At 52.8% G+C, this 15140-nt stretch overlaps 2 long non-coding RNA genes across 3 annotated transcripts; both read left to right on the plus strand.

The window, feature by feature from the left end:
* The first annotated feature begins 5639 nt into the window (after positions 1 to 5639).
* Positions 5640 to 8301, plus strand: LOC139798080 (uncharacterized). Of its 2 annotated transcripts, none has more exons than XR_011726713.1 (4): positions 5640 to 6072; positions 7182 to 7277; positions 7539 to 7677; positions 7769 to 8301. It is a non-coding gene; the product is annotated as an uncharacterized lncRNA (long non-coding RNA). The 2 variants fall into 2 exon arrangements; XR_011726714.1 differs by lacking the exon at positions 5640 to 6072 and adding an exon at positions 6973 to 7084.
* A 3498-nt stretch (positions 8302 to 11799) lies between these two features.
* LOC139798081 (uncharacterized) lies at positions 11800 to 12972 on the plus strand. Its single transcript, XR_011726715.1, has 3 exons — positions 11800 to 11891; positions 12153 to 12291; positions 12384 to 12972. It is a non-coding gene; the product is annotated as an uncharacterized lncRNA (long non-coding RNA).
* Positions 12973 to 15140: the final 2168 nt, after the last annotated feature.

Below are 15140 nucleotides of genomic sequence, written 5' to 3' on the forward strand. Positions count from 1 at the left end.
CCTGCCTCTTTTGTATTATGTAAAGGATTTAAAGTTTAAAGCAACCTTAAGGAAGGACACACACCTGATGTCTTTGCCATCCATTTATCAAGAAGGACCTTTAACGTGGACAGTCAGTTGTGAACCAGAGAAGTAACCATGGGCTGGTGAACCATGACTGACTCCAGAGTACTTAACTGTACTAAAGCGGCCTTTACAGATGAGAGCATGGAGAGTGCTCTTCTGTTCTAGTGAGGCACTGTAGAGCCTGTTTACGTTTACCCCCTCGATGCCTCGGTTCCATGTTCCTTGGGTCCCCTCTCCCCGACGCCTGGGTCTTTTATTTGCGTTGTTATTTTGCTCTTCTTGTATTTTTTATTCCCCTGCCATTTTTTAATCACTTCCCCGTGGCTCATTGCTCAGCTCGGTGGTGAAAAGTCGGTACTGCGGGTCGGTGCCACAGTGCTGGTATCAGGGAAGGTGCCGAGTTATGAGGGAATTACTTTTAGGACATAAACGTTTCACTGTTCATGTAGTGATCTTGGAATAGTTAGCATGAGGGTTTTTAGAGATTTTGAAATGGGTGGTAATGGAGACTTAGCAAGATTCCCAAGTGCCCGATTCTAGTACCTTGGTGAAAGGTTTTAGCAAACAGCTAAATAAATCTGAGAAGATGAGTAGAAAAGGGAGGTTATATTTGGGGCAGGTGTGTGTGTGTTGGGTATTGAGGGGAGTAACTTAGGACTGTATTAAGTCTTCACGTAGTGATGCTGGGGTATTTAGCCTGAGGGGGGTTTTTTTTGGGGGGGGGAGTTGAGGTGGGTGGTATTGGAGACGGGGCAAGCTCCTGCCACCGAGGAGAGGGGAAGGAAACGTGAAGGTCAGCTGTGTAATACGGTCGGTACCTGTCAGCTGATGGACTACAATAAAAACGAGCCGCGAACCCGCTCAAGGAAGTGCTTCATTTTTTGCAGCCGTTGTTTTAAGGGGAGATGCCTGACTCGGGCAGTGACTGGAAGAGGGGCGTGGGGGGGCTGGAGCTGCACTTGGGTGGCGCCGGTGACTGCTGAGGCGCTGGGAGGGGGTTCAATGGGTCCTGCCAGGGGGCAGGGGGTAACAGGGACGCTGCGGGGCGCTTTTATTTTGGAATTATTTTTTTCCCCCCCCCCCTTTTTTTTTTTTTTCCTTTTCGGCGCTCGTTGCGCTCCCCCCCGTGACGACAAGCCGGCACTGCAGCAGCGCGGCGCCGGTGGCTCGGCGCATGCGCGGCAGCGGCGGCTGAAGGCGTGCACCCGCCCTTGTTACGGAATCATGGCGGCGTCCTCTCGCTCCATACGGAACGGCTGCGTCCGTCTCTTTCCGCCTCCGCCGCTGTTGGCGGAGCGGGCGGGCAGAGCGCGGAACGCCAGATCGGCGGTCGCTCCGCCGTGGCACGTCGCCTCCGGGGCGAGGAAAAGGCGCGGGAGGGTTGTGGACGGGGGGAGGGTTGTGGACGGCGGGGGGGGCCTAAGCGAGCACGGAGGGGGAACGCCTCTATGGAGAAATGAAGGCGGTTAGGCCCGGCAGCATCCCGTCAATCCTCCAGGGGCCGTCTCGTTGGTGGCTTGGTCCTCCGGCGCATGCGCAGAAGTAACTACTGGCAACTGAGAGGCGCATGCACAGATTGGTGAGCATCCGGGTACCTTTTGGCTTCTTTCGGCGCTACTGCGCATGTGCGAAAGCCGGGGATGCCAGTACTTGCCGGTGCACATGCGCGGACTCCGAGCTGCAGTGCGAATTGCAGTGCCACTTTTCAGCCACAGGGTGGCAGCACTCACGGCGAACTAAAAGGCGGGAACCACGCGGTTGCGGGTGGGAGCCATGGCGGCGCCCGGCGCGGGGCCGCCGCGGTCCCTTCTTCCGCCGTCGTTACTGGAGCCGGTGGGCAGAACGCGATACGCCAGCCCGGTAGGGGGACGCCGGCTGCCGTCGTTCCGCCGCCCCGCCCGCCTCCGGATCGAGGAGAGGGGCGGAAGCGGCGGGGAGGGGGGGGGGGTGAGTAAGGGCGGGGCGGGGCGGGGCGGTGCCTTTCCGCACCGATCCCGAGCGCTGCCCCGGGGCCAGCGGGGAATTCTCAGGCTGGGAGGGGTGGGGGGAGGGAGCTGCAGGGGGGGGGAACGAGGGGGTGGAGGGGCGGGCTAGCAGCCCCGTCCTGTCTCCGTCTCCTACTCGCCGGTCCCACTGGGGCGAGGAACTTGCCGCGCGGGGCTTTGGGGAGGGCGAAGGGGCTGGCGGTAGCGGCACCGGGGTGCGAAGAGGAGGGGAGGGGGGTGACAGAGGCGAGACGGGGGGGTGTTGGTGGTGGAGGAGGAGGCTGTGTAATTCTGTACCTCCGAGAACTGCAGGTAGATGGGTGTCTGATGCTGGGGGTTGAAGTGCTAAAGAGGCACCTTAATAAATGTGGTGTTCAAAGAGGGCGAGTACCGAGTAGCACCTGGTGAGTTATTTACCTTTGTTCCTCAACCTTGCTAAACTTCCCATGTTCTCAGAGGCAGGTTTGCCAGGTTCACACATGCTGGTCTGGAGTTTCCAGGGACTTTGGGATTGAAATAAACATGCCAGGGGAGGTATGACACTCCATCGGATTTGGACCTTTCTGATTTTGGTCATCCATGGTACAGGTGACCTTCAGCCTTAAGAAATCCGTATTATTCTGCTCTTGTCCCCATTTCACTGCTGAGAAATTTCTGATGTGCTTTAGTGAACATTTTCTGGTTCTCAGTGGCCTGACTCTTTTCATAGCCCCAGGGGTCAAACTGCAGCTGTGGGCAGGGGGAGTGGGGAGGGATAGGGGGTGGGTTTAGGGTTAGGGTGTGGTGTTCTCAGATGGGTTGCAGGTGAGGCTCCTTCATCCCAGGTGGAGACAGTGAAGGAGAGGAGGGGTTTTTCCAGGGGACTGTGAGAAAGAGGTGGGGCAGGACGATTGCATAGAAGCCTCCACATGGGTTTAAGGGCTGAGTCTGTGTGTGGAGTGAATCAGTGGCTTCTGGATGAGTTGTCTGCAAACTCTTCATCTTCCAGGTTCTAAAACTGAACCCCCCCCACCCTTGCCCCAGGGCAGCGTTCAAATCCGGCCCAGAGCGGCCCCACGGCACACGCCTCCTCCCCTTTACTCACTGTCCCCGCCGCTTCGGCCTCTCTCCTAATTAAAAAAGACTTGAAAATGTAATGAAGGAAAAGCTTGTGTTGGTAGAGGAAGAAATGCAAAAGAGAAATAAAATAAAAAATAAAACCAACCAAAACCAGATGTGACTCCAACAGCTGCATGGGTATGAAAATGAGAAATAGAACAGAGGAGTTAACCAGAGACTGGACATGTGTAAGATGAGAAGTGAATATTTTTGTGTTTTAGCAGTATCAAAATTAGATCCCCCTCTCCAGCCTCCGTGCGATGCCCCGTCCGAGCTGCATCATGTCCCCGCACCCCCTCTAGTCTCATCCCCATCCCATGCGTGTCTCTGCGCTTCTGCCTGTGTCATGTCTTGGTCCAGGGCTCCTCGTGCTTGTCCTGTGCCCACCCGCGTGTCTCCGTGCCCCGCTCTGCCCCCCTGATCTGAGCCATGCTCCTGTGGGTGGCTCTGCCTGCCCTGTCTGTGGCCACGCTTCAGAGCTTGACCACACCCTTGTGTGTGGCTCTACCCCCTACTCTGGGAGGTGCCTCTGAGCCTGACCACACCCCCACGCATCTCTCTGCCCAACTCATGCTTGTCACAGCCACCTGAGTGTGGCCCCGCCCTCCCACATGTCTCCACCCCCTCACCCTTGCCCCGCCCCATCCCTGACTCCACCCCCTCCATGCTTTGCCCCGCCCCCCCCATTTGGGGCTGCATCCCCCTTCCTTTATTTCCCCGCCCTTCAGGGTTTGCTTTCCCACACTGTGCTTGGCCCCTCCATGAGGGAGGGGCTCAGCAAGTGCTGTGGGGAGGGGGAGGTGACAGGGGAAAAAGAAGGGGTAGGACCTCAGTTCCTGCTGCAGGGAGCCAAGAGTTAGGGGGGGAAGAGGACCACCCAGAACGGCCCTGCTCCTGCTTGCAGGGCATGGGCAGTGGTGCTGGGCTGGGAGGTGAGAGGTACCGGCCTCCCTGGGGGTGATGTGCTGTGCAGGGCTGGTGGTTGCAACCCAACCGATCTTGGCCACACCTCCTTTCTCTTGCCTTCAGAGTGCCCCAGGAGGTGTTGGCAGCCCCTGGGGACTGAGCTCCCAGCTGTGGCAGGAGCAGAGGATGATGTTCTCTGAAGGGCTCCAGCTGGGACTGGGGTAGCCCAGGTGTGGCCAGTCAGGTTGATGAGGGGGCTTTCCCAAGGGACTGTGGGAAGGGCAGTGGGACGGGGCCCAGGGTATATAAGCCTCCACCTCTAGTCTGGGCCTCAGTCTGCTTAGGAGCTGTGTTGTGACTGGAGCTTTGCTGAGTGAGAGGAGCAGGGGTGGGTGCTTCTGGCTGGTCCAGTGGTTGTTTGCTCTCTCTTGGTATTTTTTTTTTTGTTCCCCAAGTGGTAACATCTGTAGTGTTCAACTCTGGAATGGGAAGATAAGTGGAACACCCAGGGGCTCTTTGGAGGAGTTCAGCATTCTCTAAGAGGTCAGTGTTTACTGATGTGGGACTTTCTAGTGGTACTGTTGGTTAGAATTTTTTCATGGCACATGATGAAGAGGAACTGTGTGGCTACAGGAGCATCCCAGCCCTGTGATGTCGCTTTCCTTGTTGACCATGGCTTCACGTGCCAACCCCCCTGAAAGATAAGAGGAACCAGGTGTGGGGAAGGGCTGGGCAGGGAGGGGGAAAGTTGAGAATTGCAGGGAGGGGTTTGGAAGTTAGTGTAGGGGAGAAAGCTGTCCAGGAGCAGCCCCCTTTGGTCAGGTGAAGGGACCAGGTTAGATTCCACCACGATGCAAATGTGGGCAGGGCAGCTCCAGCCTTTGTGTGTTTTGATGTGTAGTTTCTGCTGTTTCTTTGTTGTCTCAGAGCTTTCTACGGCCTTAGTTTCCTCGTTGTGCTCACAGAGCAAGTCTTGCACCTCGGGCACCATCCCTAGGGTCTGAAACACCTTATCAACGCATTCAGTCTTGCATAACAAATTCACAACGTGGAACAGTCTTGTGTATCGTAGCTTTCTCAAAGATTGTCTTCTGACATGTTCTTCCTAACTGCATCAGCATCTCTAATTGTGGATTTTCTTAAACTGGGACTGGTTCCCTGTGTCCTTAGGTCTCGAATCCAGGCTTCTCATTTACCTGTCATCTAAGCTTAGAAAGTAGCTTCTTTAAAAGGCGATGTCCTTCGACACTCTTGGGGACACAATTCCATGTGTCACTGTTGCATCCCTGGATGTCTTCCAGCCCAGCTGTCTTGGATCCTGGAATCATTCACCTTCCTGTGAGTTTCCTCTTGAGGTCGAGTCTTGTGGTTTGCGGCGTTGTGTATTGGGTTGGCCTCAGCATTGAGAGTTTGGTTCGGAGCTGTCCTGCCCACGTTGTAGGGTCAAGGGCCCTTGGAAGAGTCTCAGAGGAATTGTCCATGTGTTGAACAGCATTCTGTAGACCAAAGGTTGGTGGGCTGCAGGAGCAGTTATTTCTCAGGTGTTGTATTGCCGTGGACATCATTGGCATCCCCTATTTTTTGTGTTTTTTGGGAGCCCTCCAAACCTCATTTTGGCACCCCACAAGGCTGGCAGGCAGATGGGCGAGGGGCCAAGGTAAAGGAGCAAGCGGGAGGTGGATATCACAGTGGGCTGCCTGTTGTTTTAGGCTGTTCCTCGGCATGTGCTTTTCCTTTGACTTTTGCAGGTGCCACACAAAGCCATGCGTTGAGGAGTGGTCAGAGAAGGTGAGATGGTTGCGGGCTGGCTCATCCAGAGACTTTACGTCGACTCGGTTAAGTGTTTCCCTTTGTTTTGGCAGATGCTGCACGTGTCACCTTTGGAGGGGGAAGAGCGCTGGAGGTAAGACGGCATGGTAACGAGGAGGCTCGAGCTCACAAGCAGAACAGGAATTTTGTGTCTCCTGGTATTTCAGGTGCCAGAAGCGATGTTGGCCATAACGTGTGGAAGGAGAAGGTGAGCAGGGCAAGTCGGGGGTTATGAGGAGCTTGTGGAAGAGGTTGGTATTTAGCTGACGTCCTTTTCTGCTGGCATTGCCGTTTGTTATTGCAGATGACGAGGACGAACGTTTTGGTTTTGGGAAGATCCCCGTAAGCCAATGTGGGTTACTTTTCTGTCCAGTGCTTCAGAGCCCCAGCCGCTTGAAAGGTAAGAGAAAGGGAGGATGGTTGGGGAGGGTCTGTGTAGAGGGGTCAGCCATGTGTTAACGTCAACTCTGTTAAAGGTTTCCCTTATGTTTCAGGTGCTGTGCATGCCACCTTTGGAACCAGATGAGCATTGAAGGTGAGCTGGGGTGGTAGAGTGCGGGTTCGTGGAGCTGGTGGCTACTGATCAGCAGAACAGTAACTCTTTCTCCTGGTCTTCTAGGTGCCCAAAGCAGTGGCGGACACAGCATTCAACTCTGGATCACGGAGGTGAGTGGAACTGGGTGGGGCTCTTTTGAGGTGGTGGGTGTAGTATAAGTGGTTGTTGATGGCTGAAGTCCACCTTATTGGTGACACTGTTTCTGATTTTCCTTTCTTTCTGATTGCAGGTGATGAAGAGGAACATGCCTGTCAGACAGCGTGGTGTTTTGCTGGACATAGATCCAAAACCACCATCCCTCAGGAAGATAAGCTGAGGGACTGAAGTGAAGTGCTGAGGTTGGGAGTTGTTGCAGAAGGGATGTTGAAGTTTTCTGAGCAAAGGTTGGTGTGGGCTGCCTGTTGATTGGGGCAATATCTCAGCATGTGGCTTTTGCTTTGACTTTTGCAGATGCCACACAAAGCCATGCATTGAGGAGCCATCAGAGAAGGTGAGATGGTTGCGGGCTGGCTCATCCCGAGATTTTATGTCGACTCGAAGAGCGCTGGAGGTGAGACGGGATGGTAACGAGGAGGCTCGATCTCACAAGCAGAACGGTAATTTTGTCTCTCCTGGAATTTCAGGGGGCAGAAGTGATGGTGGCCATAACGTGTGGAAGAAGAAGGTGAGCAGGGCAAGTCGGGGGTTATGAGGAGCTTGTGGAAGGGGTTGGTATTTAGCTGACATCCTATTTCTGCTGGCAGTGCTGTTTGTTATTGCAGATGGTGAGGAGGAACTTTGTGGTTTTGGGAAGATCCCCGTCAGCCAATGTGGGTTACTTTTCTGTCCAGTGCTTCAGAGCCCCAGCTGTTTGAAAGGTAAGAGAAAGGGAGGATGGTTGGGGAGGGTCTGTGTAGAGGGGTCAAGGTTAGGAATCCTGGCTCAGGTTTTAAAGTTACTGTAGGGGAGCGAGCTGTCCAGAAGCGGTGCCCTTTGGGTGGTTGATGGGAGCCTGTCCCTCCCTGGCATGATGCTAGCAAGTTCCAGGTATTGAATGAGCATTGGAGGTGAGGTGGTAGTGCAGGGCTCATGGACCTAGTGTCTTCTCTCAAGCAGAACAATAGTTTTGTGCCTTTTAGGTGCCCTGAATGACGGCGCTTACAGCGTCCAACTCTGGAAAGCGTGGGTGAGTGGGACCCTGCAGGGCTCTTCTGTGAAGCCAGGTCATTTGGAAGAGAATGGGGCTGGCTGATGTTGGACTTATTGCCGAATATTCTGGTAGGTGTTTTGGTGTTGTGGTTATGTGTGTGGAGTTTTTTTGTTTGCTTGTTTTGGTGTTGTGGTGTGACTTTTTTTTTTTTTAATGCAGGTGGCAAAGGGGAACCTTGCAAGTTGAGGATTATCCTGGGCTGCTCCTGTCTATTTTCCTGGCTAACCACGACTTTGGAGAGCCAGTCCTCTGAAAGATAAGTTGAGGGACCAGTGGTGTAGAGGGGTCAAGGCTGGTGGGAGTTGTGGAAGGGGTTTTGAAGTTAGTGTAGGGGAGAGGGCAGTCTGGGAGCAGGCTCCTTTGGTCAGGTGAAGGAAGCAGGTTAATTTCTGATGTGATGCAAGTGTGGGCAGGGCAGCTCCAGCCTTGGTGTGTGGTGGAGTGTAGTTTGTGTTGTATGTCTTTGTCTTAAAGCTTCCTCAGGTCTTGATGTCCTCTCGGAGCAGGTCCCACATCTTGGCAATCATCCCTGGCAGGCCTTTACTCATCAGCACAGTCCTAGTCAGCAGCATCTTCTTCTTGTGTGACAACTTTGAAGTGTAGATAGGTCTTTAATCTGGAAAGCTTCCTGATGGTCATCTTCTGAAACATCATCGCCACCTGCATCAGCATCATCTCTGGTCATGGATTTTCCCAGAGTGGGACTTTGCTCCTTGCATCCTTCTGTCCTCAAGTCTTGAAGCCCGGGTTCTTTTGACATCCCTTGATTCAGCCCCTCGTTTTGCAGTTGCATTGCTGTCGGTCTTCTTGCCCAACAGTCTTGGATCCCAGAGATATTCTTTTTTCTTGGTGTTCTCTTGAGATCACGTCTCATGATTTGCAGGGCTGTGTCTTGAATTGGTCTGAGTGTTTGGGTTGGAGCTGCTCTTCCCAGAGTTTGCTGGAAGAGTCATAACTGAATAGTTCATCTATTGGGCAGTATTTCAGTGACTTGTGTATGATCTTTTTTCAGATCCCCTGTGACAAGGATGTACATGAAAGAGCAGGAGGAGAGAAGAGCACCACCTAAAGGTTAGTCGGTGTTGGAGTGAAGGTCCCTCTCCTGGCTACCTGACCACATTATGGTTTGTTTCTCCTTTTGAAGGTGAGAGCAGCCAAGGAAGCAGAATATCTGTTCCGGAGGTGGCTCTGGCAAGGTGAGCAAAGGCTGGCGTGCTGGAGGAGCAGTTATTTCTCAGGTGTTTTATTGTCGTTGAAGGCATTGGCATCCCCTGTTTTTTGTGTTTTCCAGGTGTCCTCTGAACCTACTTTTGGCACCCCACAAGGATGGCAGGCAGATGGGTGAGAGGCTGAGGTAAGGGGGCAGGAGGTGGACATCACAGTGGGCTGCCTGTTGTTGGAGGCACTACCTCAGCACGTGCCTTTTGCTTTGGATTTTGCAGGTGCCACAACCATCCTTGGAGGGACAAAGACACACATTTAGGAGGGGTTGGAGAAGGTGAGATGGTGGTGGGCTGGGTCAGCCATGTATTCTACATCAAGTCACTTAAACGTTTCCTTTTGTGTTTGCAGGGGCTGTGCGTGCCACCTGTGGAACCGGATGAGCGTTGAAGTTGAGTTGAGTTGGTAGCGAGGGGTTCATGGGGCTGGTGACTTCTGATCAGCAGAACAGGAACTGTTTCTCTTGGTGTTTCAGGTGCCCCAAGCAATGGTGGCGATAGTGTTCAACTCTGGAACAAGAAGGTGCGTGGTATACCTTAGGGCTCCCTTGAGGAGGTGAGTGCAGCAGAAGTAGCGTGCATTGGCTTAGGTGGGACTTGTGCCAGTGCTGTGGGTGACCTGTGGGTTGTGTTTTTTCCTTTTCTATGTATAGGGGATGAAGAGGAACCGTGCGACTGGAAGCACATCCCGTTCAAACAATGAGGTTTTCATTACTGACCATGGCTTTGTGCTGCTGTCGCTCTTGAAGATAAGTTGAGGGCCCAGGGGTGGGTGGGGAGGGGCTGAGCAGAGGAGTCGAGGTTGGGAATTGCAGGTGGTGTTTTGAAGTTAGTGTAGGGGAGAGGACTGTCTGGAAGCAGCCCCCTTTGGGTGGGTGAAGGGAACAGGTTACTTTTCAGTATGATTCCAGCATGGGCAGGGCAGCTCCAGCCTCGGTGTGTGGGGTTGTGTGTTTTGTGTTGTCAGTCTTTGTTGTCTTAGAGCTTCCTCAGGCCTTGATGGCCCTCTGTGTCCTCACGGAGCAAGTCCCGCATCTTGGGCATCCTCCGTGGAAAGGCTTTCCTGATCAGCACGGTGCTGATCAGCAGCGTGTTATTCCGCACGACGAGTCTAAATTGCAGATCGGTCTCTTGACTTGGAAGTTTCTTGATTGTCATCTTCTGAAACATCATTGCCAACAGCATCAGCATCTGGACTCATTCCCCGCATCCTTGCGTCCTCAGGTCTTGAAGGCGGCTTCTCGGGCATCCGTCGCTTCATTCCCTCGCTTTGCAGACGCATCGCTGTAGGTCTTATTGCCCAAAAGTCTTGGATTCCAGAGTCCCTCTTCTTGCTGCGAGTTTTATCTTGAGGTCAAGTCTTGTGACTCACATGGCTTTGTCTTTGGTCAGTCTTTGCCTGTGAGTGTTTGGTTTGGAGCTGCCCTGCCTGCTGTGTAGGATCAGGGGCCATGGGAAGCGCCATTAACTGACCAACTCGGTGCTGAGCAGCTTCCCAGTGATTTGCATAATCCTGTTTTTCAGATCCCACATGTCAATGACCATCAAGAAACAGATGGAGGAGGAGAGGAGGCCGCCATCAGAAGGTTGGTCAGGGTGTGCAGTCGGTGGGAAGGTGCCTCCTTTGGCTGCTTGGCCGCATTATGGGTTGTTGTCATTTAGAAAGCGGAAGCGGCGAGCGAAGCGAGATACGGGCACCGGAGGTGGCTGTGGCAAGGTGAGCAAAGGCTGGTGGGCTGGAGGAGCAGTTATTCTCAGGTGTTGTATTATTGGTTGGTCATGAACATCCCTTGTTGTTTGTGGGTTTTTTTCAGGTGCACTCCTAACCTTGTTTTGGCACCCCAGAGAGATGGCAGGCAGATGGGTGAGAGGCCGAGGTAAAGGAGCAGGAGATGGACATCACAGTGGGCTGCCTGTTGTTGGGGACAATATCTCAGCGTGTGCCTTTGCTTTGACTTCTGCAGGTGTCACACACAGTGCTGGAGTGACAAAGCCATGTCTTGAGGAACAGTTGGAGAAGGTTAGATGGCTGTGGGCTGGGTCAGCCATGTGTTAACATCAACTCTGTTAAAGGTTTCCCTTATGTTTCAGGTGCTGTGCGTGCCACCTTTGGAACCAGATGAGCATTGAAGGTGAGCTGGGGTGGTAGAGAGTGGGTTCGTGGAGCTGGTGGCTACTGATCAGCAGAACAGTAACTCTTTCTCTTGGTCTTCTAGGTGTCCAAAGCAGTGGCGGACACAGCATTCAACTCTGGATCACGGAGGTGAGTGGAACTGGGTGGAGCTCTTTTGAGGTGGTGGGTGTAGTATAAGTGGTTGTTGATGGCTGAAGTCCACCTTATTGGTGACACTGTTTCTGATTTTCCTTTCTTTCTGATTGCAGGTGATGAAGAGGAACATGCCTGTCAGACAGCGTGGTGTTTTGCTGGACATAGATCCAAAACCACCATCCCTCAGGAAGATAAGTTGAGGGACTGAAGTGAAGTGCTGAGGTTGGGAGTTGTTGCAGAAGGGATGTTGAAGTTTTCTGAGCAAAGGTTGGTGTGGGCTGCCTGTTGATTGGGGCAATATCTCAGCATGTGGCTTTTGTTTTGACTTTTGCAGGTGCCACACAAAGCCATGCATTGAGGAGCCATCAGAGAAGGTGAGATGGTTGCGGGCTGGCTCATCCAGAGATTTTTACGTCGACTCAGTTAAGAGTTTCCCTTTGTTTTTGCAGGTGCTGCACGTGCCACCTTTGGAGGGGGAAGAGTGCTGTAGCCAAGGCGGGATGGTAATGAGGAGATGGTAAAAAGCAGAACGGTAATTTTGTCTCTCCTGGAATTTCAGGGGGCAGAAGCGATGGTGGCCATAATGTGTGGAAGGAGAAGGTGAGCAGGGCAAGTTGGGGCTTATGAGGAGCTTGTGGAAGAGGTTGGTATTTAGCTGACGTCCTACTTCTGGTGCTATTGCCATTTGTTATTGCAGATGACGAGGAGGAACTCTGTGGTTTTGGGAAAATTCCCATCAGCCAATGTGGGTTACTTTTCTGTCCAGTGCTTCAGAGCCCCAGCTGTTTGAAAGGTAAGAGAAAGGGAGGATGGTTGGGGAGGGTCTGTGTAGGGGGGTCAAGGTTAGGAATCCTGGCTCAGGTTTTAAAGTTACTGTAGGGGAGCGAGCTGTCCAGAAGCGGTGCCCTTTGGGTGGTTGATGGGAGCCTGTCCCTCCCTGGCATGATGCTAGCAAGTTCCAGGTATTGAATGAGCATTGGAGGTGAGGTGGTAGTGCAGGGCTCATGGACCTAGTGTCTTCTCTCAAGCAGAACAATAGTTTTGTGCCTTTTAGGTGCCCTGAATGACGGCGCTTACAGCGTCCAACTCTGGAAAGCGTGGGTGAGTGGGACCCTGCAGGGCTCTTCTGTGAAGCCAGGTCATTTGGAAGAGAATGGGGCTGGCTGATGTTGGACTTATTGCCGAATATTCTGGTAGGTGTTTTGGTGTTGTGGTTATGTGTGTGGAGTTTTTTTGTTTGCTTGTTTTGGTGTTGTGGTGTGACTTTTTTTTTTTTTTAATGCAGGTGGCAAAGGGGAACCTTGCAAGTTGAGGATTATCCTGGGCTGCTCCTGTCTATTTTCCTGGCTAACCACGACTTTGGAGAGCCAGTCCTCTGAAAGATAAGTTGAGGGACCAGTGGTGTAGAGGGGTCAAGGCTGGTGGGAGTTGTGGAAGGGGTTTTGAAGTTAGTGTAGGGGAGAGGGCAGTCTGGGAGCAGGCTCCTTTGGTCAGGTGAAGGAAGCAGGTTAATTTCTGATGTGATGCAAGTGTGGGCAGGGCAGCTCCAGCCTTGGTGTGTGGTGGAGTGTAGTTTGTGTTGTATGTCTTTGTCTTAAAGCTTCCTCAGGTCTTGATGTCCTCTCGGAGCAGGTCCCACATCTTGGCAATCATCCCTGGCAGGCCTTTACTCATCAGCACAGTCCTAGTCAGCAGCATCTTCTTCTTGTGTGACAACTTTGAAGTGTAGATAGGTCTTTAATCTGGAAAGCTTCCTGATGGTCATCTTCTGAAACATCATCGCCACCTGCACCAGCATCATCTCTGGTCATGGATTTTCCCAGAGTGGGACTTTGCTCCTTGCATCCTTCTGTCCTCAAGTCTTGAAGCCCGGGTTCTTTTGACATCCCTTGAATCAGCACCTTGTTTTGCAGTTGCATTGCTGTAGGTCTTATTTTACACAGTCCCTCTTCTGGCTACCTGACCACATTATGGTTTGTTTGTCCTTTTGAAGGTGAGAGCAGCCAAGGAAGCAGAATATCTGTTCCGGAGGTGGCTCTGGCAAGGTGAGCAAAGGCTGGCGTGCTGGAGGAGCAGTTATTTCTCAGGTGTTTTATTGTCGTTGAAGGCATTGGCATCCCCTGTTTTTTGTGTTTTCCAGGTGTCCTCTGAACCTACTTTTGGCACCCCACAAGGATGGCAGGCAGATGGGTGAGAGGCTGAGGTAAAGGGGCAGGAGGTGGACATCACAGTGGGCTGCCTGTTGTTGGAGGCACTACCTCAGCACGTGCCTTTTGCTTTGGATTTTGCAGGTGCCACAACCATCCTTGGAGGGACAAAGACACACATTTAGGAGGGACAGGAGAAGGTGAGATGGTGGTGGGCTGTGTCAGCCATGTATTTTACATCAAGTCACTTAAACGTTTCCTTTGGCACTGTGCGTGCCACCTTTGGAACTGGATGAGCATTGAAGTTGAGTTGAGTTGGTAGTGAGGGGATTCATGGGGCTGGTGACTTCTGATCAGCAGAACAGGAACTCTTTCTCTTGGTGTTTCAGGTGCCTCAAGCAATCGTGGTGATAGTGTTCAACTCTGGAACAAGAAGGTGCGTGGTATACCTTAGGGCTCCCTTGAGGAGGTGAGTGCAGCAGAAGTAGCGTGCATTGGCTTAGGTGGGACTTGTGCCAGTGCTGTGGGTGACCTGTGGGTTGTGTTTTTTCCTTTTCTATGTATAGGGGATGAAGAGGAACCGTGCGACTGGAAGCACATCCCATTCAAACAATGAGGTTTTCATTACTGACCATGGCTTTGTGCTGCTGTCACTCTTGAAGATAAGCTGAGGGCCCAGGGGTGGGTGGGGAGGGGCTGAGCAGAGGAGTCGAGGTTGGGAATTGCAGGTGGTGTTTTGAAGTTAGTGTAGGGGAGAGGACTGTCTGGAAGCAGCCCCCTTTGGGTGGGTGAAGGGAACAGGTTACTTTTCAGTATGATTCCAGCATGGGCAGGGCAGCTCCAGCCTCGGTGTGTGGGGTTGTGTGTTTTGTGTTGTCAGTCTTTGTTGTCTTAGAGCTTCCTCAGGCCTTGATGGCCCTCTGTGTCCTCACGGAGCAAGTCCCGCATCTTGGGCATCCTCCGTGGAAAGCCTTTCCTGATCAGCACGGTGCTAATCAGCAGCGTGTTATTCCACACGACAAGTCTAAATTGCAGATCGGTCTCTTGACTTGGAAGTTTCTTGATGGCTGTCTTCTGCAATGTCATTCTCAATTGCATTGTCATCTGGTCTCTGTCCACCCAGTTTCCCTGAGGGGGACTTGTTCCCCGCATCCTTGCGTCCTCAGGTCTTGAAGGCGGCTTCTCGGGCATCCGTCGCTTCATTCCCTCGCTTTTAGCAGACGCATCTTTGTAGGTCTTATTGCCCCACAGTCTTGGATTCCAGAGTCCCGCATCTTGCTGCGAGTTTTATCTTGAGGTCGAGTCTTGTGACTCACATGGCTGTGTCTCATATTGGTCTGTGGGTGTGAGTGTTTGGCTTGGAGCTGCCCTGCCTGCTGTGTAGGATGAGGGGCCACGGGAAGCGCCACAACCTGACTGACTCGGTGCTGAGCAGCTTTCCAGTGATTTGGGTAATCCTGTTTTTCAGGTCCCAAGTGTCAATGACTAGCAAGAAACAGATGGAGGAGGAGAGGAGGCCGCCACCCAAAGGTTGGTTAGGGCGTGGAGTCGGTGGGAAGGTGCCCCCCTTGGCTACCTGACCACGTTATGGTTTGTTGTCATTTTGAAGGCGTAGGCAGCGAGCGAAGCGAGATACGGGCACCGGAGGTGGCTGTGGCAAGGTGAGCAAAGGCCGGTGGGCTGGAGGAGCAGTTATTCTCAGGTGTTGTATTATTGGTTGGTCATGAACATCCCTTGTTGTTTGTGGGTTTTTTCAGGTGCACTCCTAACCTTGTTTTGGCACCCCAGAGAGATGGCAGGCAGATGGGTGAGAGGCCGAGGTAAAGGAGCAGGAGATGGACATCACAGTGGGCTGCCTGTTGTTGGGGACAATATCTCAGCGTGTGCCTTTGCTT

The sequence above is a fragment of the Heliangelus exortis genome, chromosome 7, assembly GCF_036169615.1.
Source record: "Heliangelus exortis chromosome 7, bHelExo1.hap1, whole genome shotgun sequence".
In the NCBI taxonomy this organism is placed as follows: Eukaryota; Metazoa; Chordata; class Aves; order Apodiformes; family Trochilidae; genus Heliangelus; species Heliangelus exortis.